The sequence below is a fragment of the Labrus mixtus genome, chromosome 13, assembly GCF_963584025.1.
Source record: "Labrus mixtus chromosome 13, fLabMix1.1, whole genome shotgun sequence".
Classification (NCBI taxonomy): Eukaryota; Metazoa; Chordata; class Actinopteri; order Labriformes; family Labridae; genus Labrus; species Labrus mixtus.
In genome coordinates, this window is record NC_083624.1 from 22,665,136 (window position 1) to 22,685,885 (window position 20,750).

The following is a 20,750-nucleotide window of genomic DNA, read 5'->3' on the forward strand; positions in this document are numbered from 1 at the left end:
CGTTTTACATTTGTCTTTTTTGTTTTTGGTTTAATCTGATATGTTCTCATTAAAGATAAAGATCGCACCTGTCATGCATTAGTAGGATTCTGAAAACATGATCATAATCATCACATAATATTTACTGCTGCATTCACATATGGCATGAAAAAGTCGGGGTAAAGTCGAGGTGAAAGATTTGGCCATTTGCGTTCACACATGCAGATCACCATAACATTTTGGGACAGTTGGGAAGTTTTTACTTATGTACATCCATTGAGTTAATTTTCATATGGTAAATAACACAATTGTATGAAAAAACTGTGGTCCCCCAGTGCCACCTTACAGTAATTTAGTATTTTTAAAGAGCACATATAACAACAAAAACAACACGATGATCTGATTACAGTAGGAAAAGGTTGGTTGAAAAACATCATGTAAAGTGCAATGGCTGTAAGATATGACATAAAGTCTACCTCCAGGGTCTGCAGGTGCCTTAGCAGGAATTAAGGTTCAGGACTGGTTTTGAAAATGCCAGTCCCTCCGGGTCGTTCAGCCCCGCAGTTAGGTTAAACTATGTGTAATAAAAAAGAAAAGATTTAATTAAACATCATATTAAAATTTTTCAGATCACAGTAAAAGCTCATTCAAAAAAGAAAAGCACCCAGGATTGAACCTTGGGGCACATAATAGCTGATATCTGTGAATGCAGATGTGAATTGCTATTCTGAAAGAGCAATTCAAGGGCAGGAAGAGCGACATCAAGCCAGTCATGCAGGCAGTCTAATAAAACAGAGTGGTCGATGGTGTCAAAAGCCACAAGATCCAATAAAACCAACAGAGAGCAGCTCCCTGCTTCTGCTGTTAATAAAATTTGACTTTTAAAACAGACTTTTTTTCTCTGCAAAGGTGTGAACTTGACTTCAACATTTACCTTGTATTAGCGAGTATTTAAAGAACAGGTTTTTTTTTTTTCGTTTAAAGAAAGATACTGAGCAGGAATAGTGACTTGGAAATAAAACCTGGTAATCATTGAAGATAGAACTTTTACCACAGATTTTTTAAACCCAGATTAGATTTTCTACAAACAGAAGCAAGCCAGAAACAGTTAAACCCGTTTGTGGGTGTTGGCCCCTTGATAGAAAACTACTGACTCAGTGGTTAGTTTAGGGACGGCTTGAGCTTGATTATCTTTACAGCTGCTGTGATTTTCTCAAACTACTAATGGTACTCAAAAGACAGATAATATTCTAGCTGGGAGAGCTGAAGAAAGTGTAAGGCTTCAATCCCTAAATGAAAGTTTATACCAGCATGCAACAGGTTGAGCATTAATGTGTAAGATAGCCCTAACATTAAAACTCATACTGACACCACTGAATATAATGCTAAAATAGCCAGACGTCCTTTACCTGTCACTGAACACACTCCCTTCCATTCAGCAGGTTATATCTTGGGTGTTTTATGATAGGTGTTTCCTGTGTTTGAAAGACATTTGTAGCTTTAAACTGAATCTTCCTCTTTTCAGACTTACATTACCGATGAGAAGGTTGTAAATATATGTGAACACACTAACTTCTCGCTCCATTATGCTCTGTCATTATCATGTCGTTAGTGGATTTGTCTCTTTAATTGCAGTTTAGTTAGAACATTTAAATTAATAGAAATAAACCTTCCCCTTCAAACACTCGGAGTCAGAATCAGAAAGTCTAATCCAGTTGGTTAAAATCTACTATTGATATTTTTCTCACAATTTTTTTCAGAATCATATTATTGATCATAAATCTCTGCTACAGCTCTGCTGCAAAAACGTAAAAATAAAAATAATAAATATTTATGGTTGAAATGCTTGCATGTTTATCTACCCTGTTGTTGGTAAAATAAAGGTGTGTTTTCTATTACTTATTTATTTATTTTTACAGCTTCTATGTAAGACTGCAGCCTTTTTCACATATGCACTCCGGAAAATATCTAGATAATTTCAGGAGGACTGCTCCGGAGAATCTCCTGACCTGGCTGTTCACATATGCTCCTCACAGTGGCAGCCGTTTTATTACGAGCACAGAGATCGTAGTGGTTGCGTAATTACACTCTATGCAGTACCGTGCAGCATACATAGTATATAAACGTCACTCCCCCTCCTATTGGCTTGAGCTGAAGTCTCCAGAGAATATCCTGCGGCGTTCTCACATCAGCTCACTCGAACTTGCTGCGGGAAAAAATACTCGGGGTCTGGCAGGAGAAACTCCGGGCGAAGTCCGAGCGAAAAATGTGGCTGTTTGCGTTCACATATACTGTACAGCTCCTCCGGGAAATATCCTCAGTTTTTCAGGAGATTTCTGCAAGTGTGAAAGCCCGATACCAGGCACCATGGTGGTAGTGGTATTATGTTCAAAAGTCATCGGCACATGCTTCTGTCCACTAACCATTGTCCTGCATTGTCACCTTTAAAAAAACACCTAAATTGGATCAAAAGTTTAATTAAGAGCACAAGGGTAATTTTTCAAACTGCTTCTGTGCTTCAGATTCTTTTTGGATTCTCCTCCTGCTGGTGATGACAAAGAGTGCAGTAAAAATACATTTCTGCTTTGTTTTTTTCCCTTATCCGACCCAAAGGCTATGTTCACTTCTTGTGACATAAACTGTAAATAGATTGCTTACATAGATCTGTTCTATAGTGTTCCCACCACTCAGTGAGCTTAACTATGTGCCATTCATTGACACACAGTTGCCCATTGACACATCAACATGTAGACAGGTATATCGAACCGCTGGTCCTCCAATAAGTGGACGACTCCCTCTAACTCATGAGCCAAAGCTGCTACATGCAGTCTGTGGTTTAAAGTCACAACTTGCTGGTAGGGAGCTCTGATGTTAACAGCATGGTAAATAATATTGATTACCTGCCTTATGGGTAATTAGCTACACACCTTCATTTAACTGCTACACGTGCAGTTAGCTGTGTACTCAGGCTATCAGAGGGTCAGGGCTGACGAAAAGGCTCATGCATGCAAAAATAATGGTGAGGGATTTGTGGTTGGACAATTCCAAACATGGGTTTACTTTTTCATTTTGCTACTGTTTAACTACTATCTCTCATTACTCCTAAGAAAAAGTCAACACACACAAAAAATACATTGAAGTACTTCTTTCTTTATCTTGTATCTTTATTTTTTTTTATCTTAATGTCCTTTTTAACTTAAAGGTCACATATTATGTAAACTTCACTTTACCATGTTTTTCTAACAAAAATTTGTGTCCCTAGCCTTTCTACAAATCATGAGAAAAGTCCATCCTCTCCGTCTTTTGCCTTCTCCACTTTTCAGAAATTGTGTTCTGAGACAAGCCTTTTGGAGATTTTCCCTTCATGACATCACAAGGGGCAGTAACTCCTCCCCATGTGAGTGACACTCCCACAGCTTGGTGTTTGTTCTGCCCTCTGAGTCTGCCTTCTCACCGTAAACAATAGGACATGGAGCGAGAAAGCCCGAGCCACCCGCGCCCTTCCAGAGAGGGGGCATGGTCAGACACAGCTCATTTACATTTAAAGGTACAGACACAGAAACAGTCTGTTCTGAGCAGGGCTAAAATAGAGGGGTTTATAGGCATGATCAAATACAGGATCAGAGTGGATTAATAACAAGAAACTTCACAGACATGTTTTGAGAAGCTCTGAGACTTATTTAAACTTGTTAAAAAGGAGGACAATATGTGACCTTTTATTTATTGTTATACTTGTGCTTTTAAGACTGTTTTAAATTATGTTAATCATTTGAGATGCTCTTTGAATAGTGAGTTATAGATGAGATTGCAAAATACAGAAACTATACACTTTTTAGAGATACCTAGAGGTCAACTTTTTTTTTGTTGTTGCAAGTGTTTATTGCTTCCCCCTGTAAGGCCAGTTGGTTGGGTCGCCATTTTTTTTCGTTTAAATGGGGCTCAATCAAAATTCATTGATGCATGCAGGGCAGAATTAGAATCTGTCTTCTAGTGTTTTCAAAACAACAAAATTGAAGCTCTTTCTTCATTGGGGACACATTTCACTTCCCAACCAGTAACAGCCAGTAACTAAATCATGACAAGCTTCAGTAAAAGCTGCTATTCAGCACAGTTTTTAATTTCACAATTCATTTAAAAGGTCAAGCATTTTGTTGCGAGCTCTGCAGCAGAAGGAAAATTAACAATTTTTCTGGTATTGAACACGGAGACCTTCAGACATGAGCTGAGATCATTGAAGTGAACATCAACCCACTTTCTCAATATAAACCAGTTTGTTGGAAAGTATCCTCTCAGAGGCCTCAATAATAAATAAGAAGATACATGACTGCAGGGTCAAGCAGAGAAATATGCTGTACTTTTGGTTAGAAGAAGGAACGCAAACCAGAGAGGTCAGCCTGAGAGGCTGCAGGCTTCAAACACAGTGTTTCCTCAGTTGTTTCAACTCACCTTGATGCTGCATCCTCTCTGCAACACAAGAGGTGTTCAGTTTTAGAAACACTGCTTCTCTGAAATCTCAGATATTCTGGATCGCTTCAACCTCAGAAGTTTATTTCAGAGAAAACAGGTCCATGAACAGTGGAAATAAACCGTTGGGCATTTTCTTTGTGGTTGTTTGTCTCAGGTTGTTTGTTTTGTGTGCAATGTTTCTGTCAGCCGTCAACCCTATTAAATGCATTGTCTTAAAATCAATTAAAATATTCTTAAAGGTAATAGTTGATGAGGATTTCAGAGCCTCTAAATATGTTAAATAGCAGAACTTTGCCATTAAAATACTTAAATACAGACCAAAGCCCTGCATTAAAACATAAAAAAAAGAGAATCAGCATTATTGTGCTCAAAAGGAGGCTACCTAAAATACAAACATCACTGTTTCACAGGACAGGGTCATCCTCAGAATTAAAAGTAACATTTCGCATTAAGTGGCTGGTTGCCAGAGCAGGGCTCCAACTGAGATTTGTCCAGTCGACTGAAGGGTCTATCAGCTATTTTCTTTTTCAAACTAGCTGTATAAATCCCCCAAACTCATCCCATTGCTCCCTTCTTTGAAGGTCATGGTTAATAAAAGATAGCGTGATCCAGTTTTACCCTTTTAGCTCTCCTCTGCTGACCTCATCACCCCTTAAAATTTATATTCCTAAGCTTTAAAAAAATAGCACTAATATTTGAGACAGCCACCTTTCAATTGAGCTGCAATTTTAAAATGAGTCTTGTCCTTTCAGAGGGGTCAGAAATGACAAAATTCAATGTGCACTTAAAAGCCGAGTCAAGTTAATGTTATTTATATAGCACCAAATAACAACAAAAGTAATTTATAACACTTTACACATATAGGCTGTTACCTTAATCATATTATCTCCTGAGGCCCAAAAATCCCACCATTTGGGCAAAATGGCACTGACAAGCTTTAACCTTGAACACTGTGACTCATTGGCCCCCCCACAACGATGGGGTGGGGGGCCCAATTTCAGACTTGTCGTCTCCGATTTGTTGCCCAAAGAATCAGTGTGCGGTGTCACTACGATTATTTGTATGGCTCCAGATCGAGTCAGAGCCTCTCCAACATGATTTTTAAATAACAATCGTTTGATAATTATGATTCCTGGTCGGACTGCCTCCGACAGAACACCCGAGCAGCCAATGAGAGCGAGCAGACTTGGAAGCATCACCAACCAGATTTTGCGTACTCTGACAACTCTACCTCAGCTTGAGCTGCAAATAAAATAAAGCTGCACATAATCCATCTTCTCAGCCAGCTTTTCATCCGATTTTTGTTTCAGTGAGAGTTTCTGTGAGATCTCTTGTCAGTGAAATAGTTACTACAAACAGCAAATGTGTTGTCTCCCAGTCTGGCCAAGTCGTCAAGTCTGTGCATTTGAGAATTATAACATAAAAAATTGGTTAAAACTGTCTTTATGTCTGTGGTCTCCCATGTTTAAAATCTGTTAAGATTTGAAAATCGTCTAGTGTGTGTCCAGCTTAAAATACACCAGTAAAAAGAAAAACTCCCTCATTATCATTTAGTTGTGTTTGTGATGATGTGATATCTGCTATTTTTAAGATCCATATTAGTTGATTAATACCTTTGCTTTATTTAAATGTGCATTTCAGTTGTGTTCATGGTTCTTTTGTGCTCTTATTTTTTATCATTGATTCTCTCTGAGGTCAACTTTCCACTTCAGGATGATACTCTAATTTACACGAACGCACCTTACTTCTTCAGGTGTTGAAATAGTGGACTGCACCAAGTTGGACTTTGGGATGGGGGAGTTTGCAGTGGATTTTGTGTCTAAGTGTGTTTGTGTACTGTAAGATTAACTGAGTATTTAGTCAATACATTTTATAGTTATCTTAGTTGTTGTATATGTAAATGGATAAATGCAAATATTGATATTATTGTGACTATTTCTAAAATGTTTAAGGGTTTGTTTAAATTTCCCCCTACCAGTTTCAAAGTGGTTTAACCAGGAAGTGTTTAAATCAATTGTTCGTTTAATGTTCCGTCATGTTCCTTTGCTGCGGTCAAGGTCAAGGTCTAGGTCAAGGTTTCTTTATTCGTCTCCCTAGGGAGAAATTTGTCTAGGATGCTGGGAAATTGCTGCATGGACAATACATCGAAAAACAACATAAAAACAGTATTTACAAATGTGCAAAAAAACATTTAACTTCTCCGTGCTACAGTTCACCCAAGCGTCTGCTTGCGTGTCTATACACACACACACACACACACACACACACACACACACACACACACACACACACACACACACACACACACACACACACACACACACACACACTCACTCCAACAGTCACAGGCGCATGCACATGCACACTGTGCACATGTACACATGCCACTCCAGACAGTTTCATACATACATACATGTCTACAGTTATCGGTACATTGGGGGCCTCCTGGTTTTCCGTTCCTCCACTATTTTTTGCTCATTAATGAGCCCCCCTTATAAGGAAGTTTCTTACGTTTTTTGTATTGATGCCATTTTTAGAACTCACACAACTGCTGATCTACATCCTGATTAAAAGGACTTAAAATCTTAACCTAAACAGACAGTCAGATGGAGATTCATGGATAAGAACTCTATCCGGTGGGCTAAAGGTGTGCAACAACAACTGGTCATTTTGCTGCCATTAGCTCCTGCAAGAGTTGAACGTATAGGCGCATCAAACAATTGTCCTGGGCTGCAATATTTAAATGCCCCTCTCCTGCACAACTGTGGCATGTGAAAGAATTTTCTTGCCATTAATGTTTATCAAGCACTATCCCAGGAGGGAAAGATGTCCCAGGACAACGTGGAGGCCCTCATGCTGATGACAACACAGAGAGAGAGAGATTTTGCTGAATTCAGAAGCTGAAGATGCCATAAAAGTCTGCCAAGAAGAAGTTATCTCCTTCCCAGTTGGTTAACAGCAAAGGTAAGAAACACGTTTTATTGTTCTTCACTCTGGCTGTGTGCAGTGCTCCTTTTATATTCTGGTGAAGTTTGTATAATGTGTTGCTGTGTGCAGTGCTTTTTGTGTTAATGTTATTTGAATATGCTCTGTGGCTGTCTGCAGAGCACTTTTCAATCTGGTGAAGATGGAGTAATATACTCTATGGCTGCGTGTTTGGCTTTTTTCTTTTTTTTTTTAATATAGTCAGTATTATGTACAGTACACTGTGACTGTATGCAGTGCTCTCTTCATGTGCCACTGAAGTTCTTCATTACACAGTCTGTGCAGTGCTCCTCTTATACCATAGAGAAGTTGTTGTTAAACGTTTGCTTAGTGCAGCACACTTACATATTCTCTCAAAGTCAATACGTACTTTGGCTGTGTGCAGTGATTTTTTTCTTTGAATATACTTACTGATATATATAAGGAGGCAGTCCTGAAATAGACTGATGAATATCAGGGCGCTTCTAAAGAAGAAGAAGAAAAGCAAACTCGCTTGCAGCTTGTTGATTAGATGATGGTAAGACATGGATATACAACTGTTTTCAGGGCTGTTTTCATATTGCAATAATCAAATTATTAATAATTGTGTGTGGGTGCAGTGCCTTTTGTTTTGGTGAAGTTTCTTTTAAATGCACTGTAGCTGAACAGTGCTATCTTCATATGCTGATGATGTGATTATAATATGCACTATGGTTGTGCAGTGTGGTGTCCATACTGGTGAGTTCTTGTAATATTCACAGTGACTGTGCAGTGCTGTTTTCATACACTGGTGATTTGCTGTGCTGTGCAGTTGTCTTTACATACAAATGTCAAGTTTTGTGCAGTGGCTTTATTTGAAAATACAGGTAATTAGGGTAAGTTTCTCCCTATTGAAGTTTATCAATCATGCCTTCGGTAGATGAAAATCACAGAATAAATTGCAGGCCCTCATACCGGGGTCAAAAGCTAAATAAATCCTACTGACTATTGGCTCCGACGGTGGCAATGGAGAAAGAAATCCGAATGAATTGGCTCTATGAATAGACTCTGATGTGATTGTCAAATTGGCAAAGAATGGCAAACTGTACCGCAGCTTTTAACTACATGATTAAGTCACGTTAATGGACTAGTGGGCAATGCTCTTTTCATATTCCAATAAACACATTTAACAGCTGCTGTGGAGCGGCCTTGTTCCTTTGCACGGTAACATAAGTAACGGTAACATTATGCAAAGACTGTGTAGTGCCCACAGTGTGCTGGTAACGTTTTAGTGTAGACACTAGCAGTGTGCAATGCTATTTACAATAGATCTTCTGCTGGAGTTGATGTAATATTCACTGGGGCTGTATGCACTGCTCTTTTTGTTTGCAGTTGCTCAATGCATCTTCAGAGGAGAAAATTATGTTGTTGCATCACTCCCAGTTTGTGTTAATTACTTGTCAACATAGTATACAACAGTGGCTATAGTGATTCAAACTGTGACAGTACTGTCTTCTATGACTGTAGTCTAATCAGTCTGCATGGTTTAATATGAAGCCTTTTATGTTTGGTATCAAAGTATCAGTTAAGAATATCCAGTACATCACTTCATACGCAGTAAAAACTTCTGAAGTGTTGCATAGTATGGATAAAGTTATTGGTAAATCAACGGAACATATGACAGTGCTACACACAGTATTTACAAATGTGAAAAATGGTGACACCCGAGGAAAAGCATTGACCTTACAATGTATTCAAACATGCAGACATTTGTCCCTCATATTAATAATATAGTAAGATTGAGATAATTCAACTTGTTTCAAACATATTTTTAAAAAATTTCCCATGATTAAATTAAAGAAATGCAATTTTCTATTTAGGAAGAGTAAACAACCTCAACACCAAACAAATTACTACTTACAATTCCTGAAATTAGAATTTAGCACAGCTGATAAGAACACGGTATAGAGAGGGTTTTGGAGAAGTTTTTCTAATTTAATCCTCAGACATTTATTTTGGTTCTGCCCTGCTTAAAAATAATATCTATCATACTACATACAACATACTATTACTAGATTTAAAGGGCTCTCTGAGGCCAAAAGAGAAAAGGTTACAGATACATATGGATCTCCAAAGGGATATTATAAAAAACCTTCTAATTAATTGAAATCACGTTATCGACTGTTTACAAGGGGCGAAAAAAAATCGGACAATGAGAAACTATTGTAGCAAGTCCACCCCAGGTAGTCCGCAAGATGTCTCCAACAATGCAAAAACTGTCATCACAGGACATACAGGTAGTCCATGCCACAACTCATGTCATACTTTTGACTTGTGTTTGCATTAGAGAAATCTTTTCAGAGATACCAGGAAGAAGGACTTCTGTAGTAATAAACTTCAGAGTTATGACTCCAGCATCTGATCTCATAAGAACCTCATATCATCTGTGGTTTCAGACTGCTTTGCTGCAGCTCGGCCACCAAACGACCATAAAACTCCACGTTGAAATGTTTTGGTACAAATGGTGCTTGATACTTGCTGCACAATATTATCAAAAATGACTTCGCAATAAGAGATTTTTTCTTTTGAAACATGTCTGTTTTCCATCCAATGGGTCGTTGAGGGAAGCAAGCCAAGCCAGACACCAGTGCAATCAAATGCTAATTACAGCCATTCTAGTTAAGAACCCCTCCTGTGGCCCCGTCACCCCCCTGTGGGTACCTTTGCAACAATTATCGGCACAGCCAAACTCCATGGTAAACTGCCATTGACTGCCGGAATACATGGAAATTCCCGGGCATTTACAGGGTTGATAATCTGGTTTTTCATGCAGTTATCATAATTTATTTTCTGTGATTTATATCTTGATATTTAAAAATGGAAATTATTAAAGATAAACACAGTGTGTTACATAGTATAAAGATATCAAATCAAAATGAATAGTTTTGGTTATATGTGTATGTGTTTTTTGATTTTTCAGAAATACTTACACACTTCTTACCTCACATGTATTTTGTTCTCATCTCTAGTACAAAAGTTTTGAGAGCACAGCTAGAGTGATGTGTTTTTAGTAAACTTTACAAAGAATACTTTGTAAGGCACAGTTGAAAAATGTACCTTATGAAACAATGTTAAAATTAGTATTTTAATTCAAAGATCTAAAAACAAAGTCTACCCCCCCCAAGCTTTATGAGAGATGTGGATGTAGCAGCTAAAATTAAACACTCTCTGCTGATAACAGGAATACACTCTCTCTAAAGCTGTCCTCTGGCCTCCATTATCACGCTGACATTCTCTGAGATGGCAGCAGTAAGCATGTTTACAGGCCAGATATGGCATGTACAGGGATCCGTTAACTGAGTGATCAGGTGGAGGGCTGCACTGTAACAAAACATTCTTATTAATAGGTCATAGGTCACACCAGCAAACAAAAAAGTAGCTACATAATGGGTTTCTGTGAATTCGTATCATGATCACAGGAAGTGTGATCCATATCCTGTTGGCAATGGTTAAACAATATGTGTGGGGTTTTAATCCCAATGCTTGAGGGAAAAAAAGTGTTTGTCCAAATAGTGAGGCTGAAGAGGAAGGAATATTCCTCAGGAAAAGGGTTGATAGAAAGTAGTGTTTCCTTGTTGAAACATAATAAACAAATCCTTGATTTATAACTAGACGTGGATGAGGATATACGTTTGCACATTTTAAAACCTAGCACATGAAGCATCGATGAAAAGCATTAAGAGTCTGGTCTTGATTTCTCCTACTTACCCCAAACCCCCTCTTTGGTTGTTTGGATTTTGAATAAAGAGTTATTTATTGTGTTTTTCATTAAATTGTGGGAATTACAGCTTAATGTGCTTAGGTCCGTGCCACACACTCCAACTATCATTTAAAAGGAGTGCTCAGGCACAGGCTTGTTGTTTATGGTTTTGTGTATCCCTCTAAAAGCTAGTCAAGCACAGCTAAAGGTGGGCCCATACTCCATATTTATGAAATTGGCTCTGTGTGAAATTGGTTTTTGCCTAATGGATCCCTGCATGGGTGCTCCGCCTGATACCTCTGCCTCAGCTTATCGCCACCAGAGTCACAGTGAGGACAGAGATACGGAGCAAGAAGAGGGACAAAAAAAGGAACAAAGCTACAGACAAATTAGGCAAAAGACTTGTAGCATGCAATAGAAAATTATCCAACTTTAAAGACAGAAATTTATTTAAAGTATTTCCTTGAATTTATATTCCTGAAGTGAATTTTACTTTTATCAAGCTTAAAGATAAAGCTTTTGAATCCCTTTGCAATTATTCTGTACATACAAACAACAGCATTTAGATCATGTATGAAAGTAAATTCAGGATCCATTTGTACTGTTTACTGTCTGTACCTGAGGGTAAATGTGCACATACTGCACATACTTGAACTGAAGCGGAGCCTCTAACAAGACCGTAAATATTCATTAAAGACTTAATTCTCGCTTCAGGACCATTAAGATCACTAAAGAGGTAAAGGTCACACAGTGTGACATGGAAAGCCACCTCAGCGATGGATCAGTTCACTCTGACTTCTTCCAGATATTTTACCAGGAGACTGGCTGGAAAAAGTCTGGATGAGTCCTTTAACACATACAGCTTACTGCTTTTCAGGAAAGGCTTTTTATTCAGTGTATCTTCCAATCAAATAGGAATTTGAAAGTCATTAGAAAGGTGGCCGCATGCCAACAGGAGGAGCGAGTAGTTTGGTAGGCTCCACTCATCTCCTAACTTTAGCCTTCCGGACTTTCTTCTTACCTTCTTTAATCTGCCAACTGATTAAGCGTCTCTATCAGCTTAGCAAGAATTCAAAGGCTGTTCCAATACAATCTTGAGAATATGAGGATTCTAGCAGAGTCAAAACATGACCTTAAGTTAGCGGTAACTGTCCAAATGCAATGCGGAATATTCTAGCCACTGTGATGAAAATTCAAAACAGTTTTAATGTTTTTTAACAAAAATGTTGAATCATGGCTGAAGGAGAAACAAAATTGTTCCCACACATAAATCTCAAGCCTGCAAATGTCTGAAGTATACTTACACAGCCTTCTTTTTGTATTTTAGTGGTCTTGCATTCATAACTGCTCTGTATTCAAAACTACACTGTTGAATTTCTCCCCTTTTTTTTTTTTTAACTTCTAAAGGCATCCAGTGGACAGTTGTTGCTAATTAGCATTCTGCTATAAACACTAAGAGCAGTGCATGTGGGACGTGTGCATGGTTAAATATTACAGCAACCAATGTCACTGTATGTCCATGATGAATAAATAAATGAATAAAATACATAAATTAACTGATAAAAAAACGTCACAGAATGAACTCCTGTCTCTTTGTGTAAAACGGTGGGTCATTAAACAAGAAACAGAAGGAGTTGTTTAGTCATAAACCTCCTCAAACGGTCTCAACTACTTTAATGAACCAGAAGTCAGTTCAGTCAGTGTCCCCCTTTTCTGGATCCGAGTCACTTCAAAAAAAGATGTACAACCTGCATTCTCTCTTTGCTGTCTGCTTAATGTCATCGATATTAGTGAGCCCTTTACTAATTTCTTCAAAATCAGTGATGCTCTCTAGATGGATTAGGGATGTAGACAAAGTGGGCCCTGAGTCTTTTTGGGGGTCTGTTTAATGTGATAAATGCTCACAAGGAAAAGCTCAGTAGGAAATGTAAAGGTTCTTTATAAATGTGTACTGATGCACAACTTTTAAGTTTACATTTCCTGGAGATGACCTCAATTTTGCATTTTTTACATTATGTTTACCCATGTGACATGATAGCCCCCACCATTCTATTTTTACGTTCTGAAGTGGTTGTAAAGATCCCTTTGTACCTACTCTTAGGACAAAGAAGCCCAAGGATTTTAAGGGGGAGGCACAGAGGGAGTGTGAGGCAGAGGTAAGGAGGGACGGATGGATGGATGAAGGTTGGCTGGAGCTGTCAGTCTCATCTCTCTCCTGTCTCTCCTCATCCATCCTCAGCATGCTGACAGCGGTCTCCCAAGCAGAACAGCGTCTGCCTGCCTGCCTGCCAGGTAATTCATATTCCCTACCTTCACAGCCACCAGCACCGAGACACAAGGAGACAGACATCCAGGGAGGGACTGCGGGAGAAAAGAGATGAGACGATACAAAAAGAGAAGACAGAAAGGGCAACTTTGAAGACGACATAAAATAGTAAAGATGTTGGATAAAGGTTAATTATTAATTGAAGTATTTTAAATTAGATCTAAGTATACAAAACAGACGGAACAAATGTTCTGGTTTAAAGTTTCATGCCATCCATGCTGGTAAAATAAATTCCAGTAAGCAGGTTGTAGATATTGATTATGATTGTTGGGTGGAAGTTTTCTCTTGGGGCTGTAGTCTTGCATCGTTAAACGCACTTCATCTTCCCCCTTTTATGTTTTTTTTTTTAACTCTTCAAGGTAGGACTAACTTATTAATACATCAGGTGCAACTCCATCCTTCTGGTCCACTGAATCACAAACACATGAGCAAACTGTCTGTTTACAGGGAAAGCACAGAGCTAATAGTCCAGTCTTTTCTGATGTAGTACAACCACTATAAAAGTCCTGACATATTTATGAGAAGTAGTTTCACAATCCCTGTTTCATTATGAACATTACATATTCAGAACTAGCTTGGCAACAGGTCTACTGAATTTTGTATGTTAGCCGGTTTGCATTTTGCTTTGGACAAATTGTCTGCCATGTGATGGGATGGCTTTGCTGATCTCTAATTTCCCCAATGATGACAGATGCAGAGGGACTTTCATGAAGTCAAGTAGCTGAATTATTTTTTAAAACATGTCAAATTAAAAAGAATATTATATAACTCGTGACATAAAATGCACACATGGATAGCACAAGTCCCCTTTGCCTTCTTTATGGCAGAACATATCAGTATAGAGTGGAGGACTTTTTGAATCAAATCTCAATGGAGCCATCTTTTAGCAGTCAAATATTGTGTTGTCAACGGTAACTTGTGAGCTTTTTTAACTGTAGCCATCATTTTGCCATGAGATGATCCCTGTTTTTTCTGTTCATCTTATTCAAATCCATCAGAATTTTCCGTGTACATATCCACTTTGATACACTATTCCAATTATCTACAGGTGGTTTTACCTGTGGTGGTGATGCACAAAATAAAGTGATTTCTAACAAACAGCACCATGAACAAAGCATCTTAAAAATCCAAATTTAGCTTTGAAATTACAAAATTAAGTTATTTTTTTGTGTGTTTCTACATGTCAAGGACTACAGGAAAGATGTTAAAATGAGAGAACTTGGACATTGTTATGCCCAGCCACCTGACAGTCAGCTAAGGTCTGAACTAACTTTCGAACAGGTTATTTCATGAAGAACTTCCTTTTTTTCGTATGAATAGTTAATTGTAGGATTGTATTCTTAAAAAAACAAAAGCAAAAAACGATTATTTTGTTTTCCAAATGCCCCAAACCACATTTAATTTCTTTCTAGTACCCTATAATAGCTGTAAGAAATGTATTTCTTGTATAACACTAGAAAGGCAAATGTAGTTTGTCCTTAAAACGAGTGCCACATAGGAAAGTATTTGGAGTGAATTACCATGTCAACAAAGTCAAGGTGGTTTGAAGTAGCTTTGATACCTCCACGTCTTGACAGTCATCTTGGTGATGGGGAATTCAGATCATTAAATATTGATGTGGCATTTTGGAAGGCAATACAAAACATGCTTTTGTTTGGATTTGGAGACTTGTGTGTTACTCTTACCTGTTTCTGAATACTCAGAGACATTTCTTGTCTTCACAGCAGATGACTGTAATCAAACCTGCCACTATCAGAAACTAGAAAACGTTCACACATGTCTCTCTCTCTCCAACTCTTAGTAACTCTTATTCTCGTTCCTCTGATTGCTCCTCCTTCTTGTCTCAGTATTTGTCCTTAGCGATTCAGGAGACATTACAAAGAAATCTCAGCCACAGGATGAGGACAGATTGTAGGGCCTCCGTAGCGTAGCGTAACCGATAGGTGATTGGATTGAGAATGATTCCCTCTAATGACGAGGCCGGCTCAAGGCTGTTAGTGGTAATGAGAACACGGTACGTGCACAGAACCAGACACTGCTTTGCCTCCCAATGCACCACTGGAGGCTGGGAAACGCACACTCAGACACACACACACACACACACACACACACACACACACAACAGCACTCAAATAGACACGTAGAGACCCTGATACAAGGACAACCACACTGGGATCAAATACTGACGAGACGTTACATGCTAAATATTTAGTTCCTGCTAGAGCAAGAAAACACAGTTTACACCAGAGGGTTCAAGTATTGTTAAGGTGAACATGTTTAATATGGAAATTACAACAACAAAAAAAACGGCATTATGTGCCTGTTTTGATGGTGTGATTGAGAATCCTTTTGAATTATTATTTTTTTTTTTATATTAGTGAAGGACATTCCCTTCCACCTACCAGAGGCTGTTTGTCCACCCTGAATGTGCCCCACAGTGTTGGATAGAGATTGGCATGGCTCCACTCATAGTGCCTGGTGCTACTAACTGGCACATGCCGTTGGTGTGTTGGAAAGCCACATACTAGGCACACATGTTACATGTATGTTGCCAAGAAAAGCATTTCCGCACCCCTGCTGCACGTAGTGTGAACACAGCAGAGTGTCCCTCTGTCTACCTGCATCTCCATCCCTTCATTCCTACATGCACACAATACACCTTAACACTGAGCAATGCACATGCACACAACACACTGACAACACAAATAAACACCACCAACCCTTGTCCAGACTTGTAGGTAGGCATGGCATGCCACCTTAAAACAAGCTAACAGATGCTGTTGTAAAAGAGCACACACACACACACACACACACACACGAGGGCATGCAAATAAACACTCACTCGCCCACACAAACACACACATTCACACACACACACACACACACACACACACACACACACACACACACACACACACACACACACATTCACACGCACACACACACACACACACACACACACACACACACACACAACAGCAGGCAGATTGTGTTCCATAGTATTGGGAGCCTAACCAAATGACGCATGGCTGCGGCTCTGTAATCATAAAACCCATCCGCTGTCCCTCGTGTGGGAGTCACAGCAGAGTCTGTGAAATAGTAGCACTTCAGATGCAGTGCGTAATGACGGACCGCCAGATGCTCAATGGAATGCTCAATGGAGCCGATCACTGCTGAGTGTGATCATGAAGCTCCCCGTACACCTACTATTCCCACCTGCACTGGCAGGGAGACGACCACTGGCAGCAGTCAAGCGGGTCGTTCAAATCCCCAGAGCGGAGGGAGAGAGGACAGATGCTGATCTCTTCATAACCACTTGAATGTTCTCCGGCTTTGTTTTCAGGGAATAGGGTGCCCATGTACACTCTTGTTCAGCAGTGTACATCCTTAGACTATGAGCACTTGACATAAACCACGGAAGCTGGAGCATTATTTCAGATGCTTGTTGTATTCTGCTTACAATAACAACCTCGCAGTAGCAGTATATGGTAAATCATAATTTATGGGTCAGCTAGTTTAAATAAGGACTGACATTTCCTGATCCTCCTCTCATCTCTACTTTGATCTGATGAATGGAAGCTGTTCAGACTTATATTATTATAAGTCTCAATATATTTTTGTATGTAACTTGTTGTTTATTTGTGTTGCATCCTGTCCTTATTTTAAACACAATTTTTAATTTTACCCACTTCTCAAATGTTCATCATCTGCTAACGTGCCTAACGTGATCATCCTTGGGAGTTGAAAAGGGTTGAATACTCCTTAGAATCCAGAAGGGGGAGCTATTGCAGCTCATCTAGACTGAAAGAAAGCCCACCGGTCTGGGAGCTAAGTAATGTTTTTTTCTTTTCTTTTGAAAGACTCATTACCGACACACCTGGGTGAAAAAAAGAGAAGAAAATGATGATAGCAATGCTAAAGCAAGTCAGAAAAAAAAAAAAAAAATGGAGAACCGTCAGACTGTCCCAGGAATATGCTGTGAATCAGCAGCAAACATCTAATTGCTCTGGTACTATCTTCCGTTATGCTTGCTTTTCATTTGAAAAGGTGAATTTTCCTCAGTGAGGCAAGGCATGTAATTGTCGGTGCTGTGGATTTGACTGAAGTCGGTTTTAAAGTGTCAAACTCCTAAAAACATCCTATGAGACGTCTTTCCTATAATGTATGGCATGCTCCATGTGAAATCTGTGATTTGTACATGGGACTCACTCCATTATGGGTGCATTACTGTGTCACCTTTAGTAGTCTTTTGTCTGAAGAATATCTTTTAAAACATTTTATTTTAAGCCCGGAAATCTGGGAACATACAGTACCTGACACCAAATACTAGAAGAGTTGAAAATGGAAGGATTTCTAAAGGTGCATATCTGAAACCTGGAAAAAGTGCTAGCAATTCAATCCACTCTGACTTTTACACAAGTATGAGGAAAGTGATTAAAAGACGACAAGAGAAAGAGTCGAGAGATAATGAAGAGTCTGAAAACATCAGTCTCTGTTGTTGCCTCGTTCCATGAGTCAGCTCAGGGTGTCCGCCACAGATGATTGAATTAATTCACAATTATGAGCTCTCCTCATCATCTATCTACCTGCTGTGACAGTGATGAGCAGGGGATAATGCTAATAACCATAGTCATATTTAGTAAACATACGAGGAATGCTTAATGGGAGGCAAACTGGAAAACTAAAAACTGATCTCAGCTTGTTGCTGTCATAACACTTACAACACAACTGATAGCCACCTCATAATACTATTCTCTCCTCTCCATGTTATCACTCTGATTGTTTTCTTTGTAGTAAACAACATCTAATGAAAGACAATAAGCATACGATCTCTTTGCAGGGATATCAGCAGCACAATTACATCGTTTGGCTGTACCAGAGATTTACAGAGCACCATGCCAAAGAAGCATGCAAACATGTTCAGAAGTTCATCTGCAATAGATTTCAGCCTCCCTGTGTATGTGTTGCTCTCCTACAGCTGTATCTAAGGTATGTAAAGTAACTTCGAATGCAAACTCAACAGTTCAGACTGCTTCATATTCATAACCTTGCACATCATGGCTTTTATTGTGAAGCAGCTACCGGCAAAACTATCTATTACTGGTGAGGGTTAAAGAAAACATGTATAAAAATATAACTCCTAGTGCTGTTAAATGATGAGCTCTGTATGGCTGTGCTGTGAATAAACCCTTCATGACATTGACAAGGTGCCTTGTATTCTTCCTTATTGAATTATTGTGATACATTGCTCTTGTTCTGTTGCATTTCTTAAAGAACGTCTTCTCATGGTTTGATGCTTTTTGACCCAACACTTACATACTGGTACAGCAGATCAGAGAGACAGTGATTCATTTTTTTTGAAGGTATTAACACTTTTTCTTGACGTAGTTTAACGGACTTATAAACTTCATGCATTGGAATCTCTTTTCAGACACAAACAACTCAACCACAGCTAATTCTATAGACCCCTGAAGGCCCAAAGTGCCAACAGACCAGCCGAGGCCCATCTTTGTCCCATCTCTAAATTAGACACTGCTGATTTTTTTCCTTGAAATGTGTTTTTCCACTCTTTTCCCTTAAAAAAAAAAGAAGAAAGAAGAAGCAGAAATAAAATGTCTCTTTTGCATTACTCATACATAGCCTAGAAATTCAACAAGCAATTGCTCCGTGCTCCGCTTGATAACTTTTTATACTTACAGATGCTTTTTTAGGCAAACAAAAGAGGAGAGATCGACACGTCAGAAACCAATCATTAATAACAAAACATCTCGACGTTATAGGATAAAAAAGAGCCGCATTGAAGATGCTTGTCAATCAGGCTCCATAGTCTGCGCTGTTTTTCTCTATAGAGCTGTCGACAATAAAATGACAGCAGCCAAACCCTGTCTGGTCCACTGTGTGTAGACTGTACAAAATCTCTCTGTGTGTGTGTGTGTGTGTGTGTGTGTGTGTGTCTTATTTTGTACTGAAAACGATTTCCACCACCTCAGCTTTGTGTTGATGTATTTCAAATCATATCTAACTGATACATGGCTGGTTGACTAGATGTATGAATATATTTGTCCTTGTTTGTAGAAGTTTTTCTTATTGATTCTCTTATTTAAAAAAAAAAAAATAAATCCCTCAACCATTCCTCATTTAAGGCAACAGGAGAGGGTGCATTCCCAGCATGCATTGGAGGGAAAACATGGACAGTTTTGATTTGATCGATTAATATTTTGTACAATATTTATTAACTATTGATGTCGCCTGAAAAAAAAAAAAATGCAGAGATTGATTCCTAGTATCTGTGCTGAATACAATGACTTATTTCTACACCATCAATTAAAGTCAGGAATTCCCTAAAGCAGTGGTTCTCGACTCGTTTTTTCAACCAATCAGATTGATTTACTGAAAAATTGTGCATTTTGGACCTCAGTCCGTACAAAACATGTGACTGAAGCAAGAAACTGAACAAAACAAACCTGTTTTAGAAAGCGCTTGACAGAAGTTTTTTTCCAGGCACATATTCACAACCCACTGAAAATGACACAGCGACCCACCAGTTGAGACAGTTTAATAAACTATAACCCATATTAGAGGCTATCTTCCCCTGCTGCTCTTCTCCCACGTCATCCCCCACTCTCTCATTCATAAATAAATCTAAATCTATCCACCGTCCTATCAATAACACTTTATAATGTGACTCATAAGATAGTAAAATTGATATCATCTTCCTGTCGCTTTCATCATGAATCATCAAGGTTTTTACACGTGTTTGTAAGTTCTGTTAGCAACCTAAAGGCCATCAGAAATGAGGCTTTTGTCACATTAGAGTTTAATGCACCCTGCTGTGACTCATATGATCTAATCACACATGTATGAGATCTATGACAGGGGTCCAGGGGAGGCAATAACTTAGTCTGTTGCCAGAGGCATTACATCAAAAAAACACTGCTAAATATTTATAGGTGAATGCACAATAGCTCTTATGTTTTCCTTTCCTTTTTAGTTTATTTAATTCATCAGAGGTAAATTAGAGACAGCCCCTTGAAATGATCGCACAGAAAAGAGACAAACATGATCAGCTTTTGACGGAAACCTCCCACAAACCACATTTGTGCTTAGAGTGCAGGAAAGCTCCTCTGTTTTGGGAACACGGCTAATGGAAGAATCTTGTAAGCAAGAAGGAAAAAATTAACACGTCTCGGCAGTCGACTGAGAAGACAACTGAGTTCCTCAGAGGGTTTATTAAACAATGAGGAACTATTTCACTTGAGTTTTTGGATGACGACT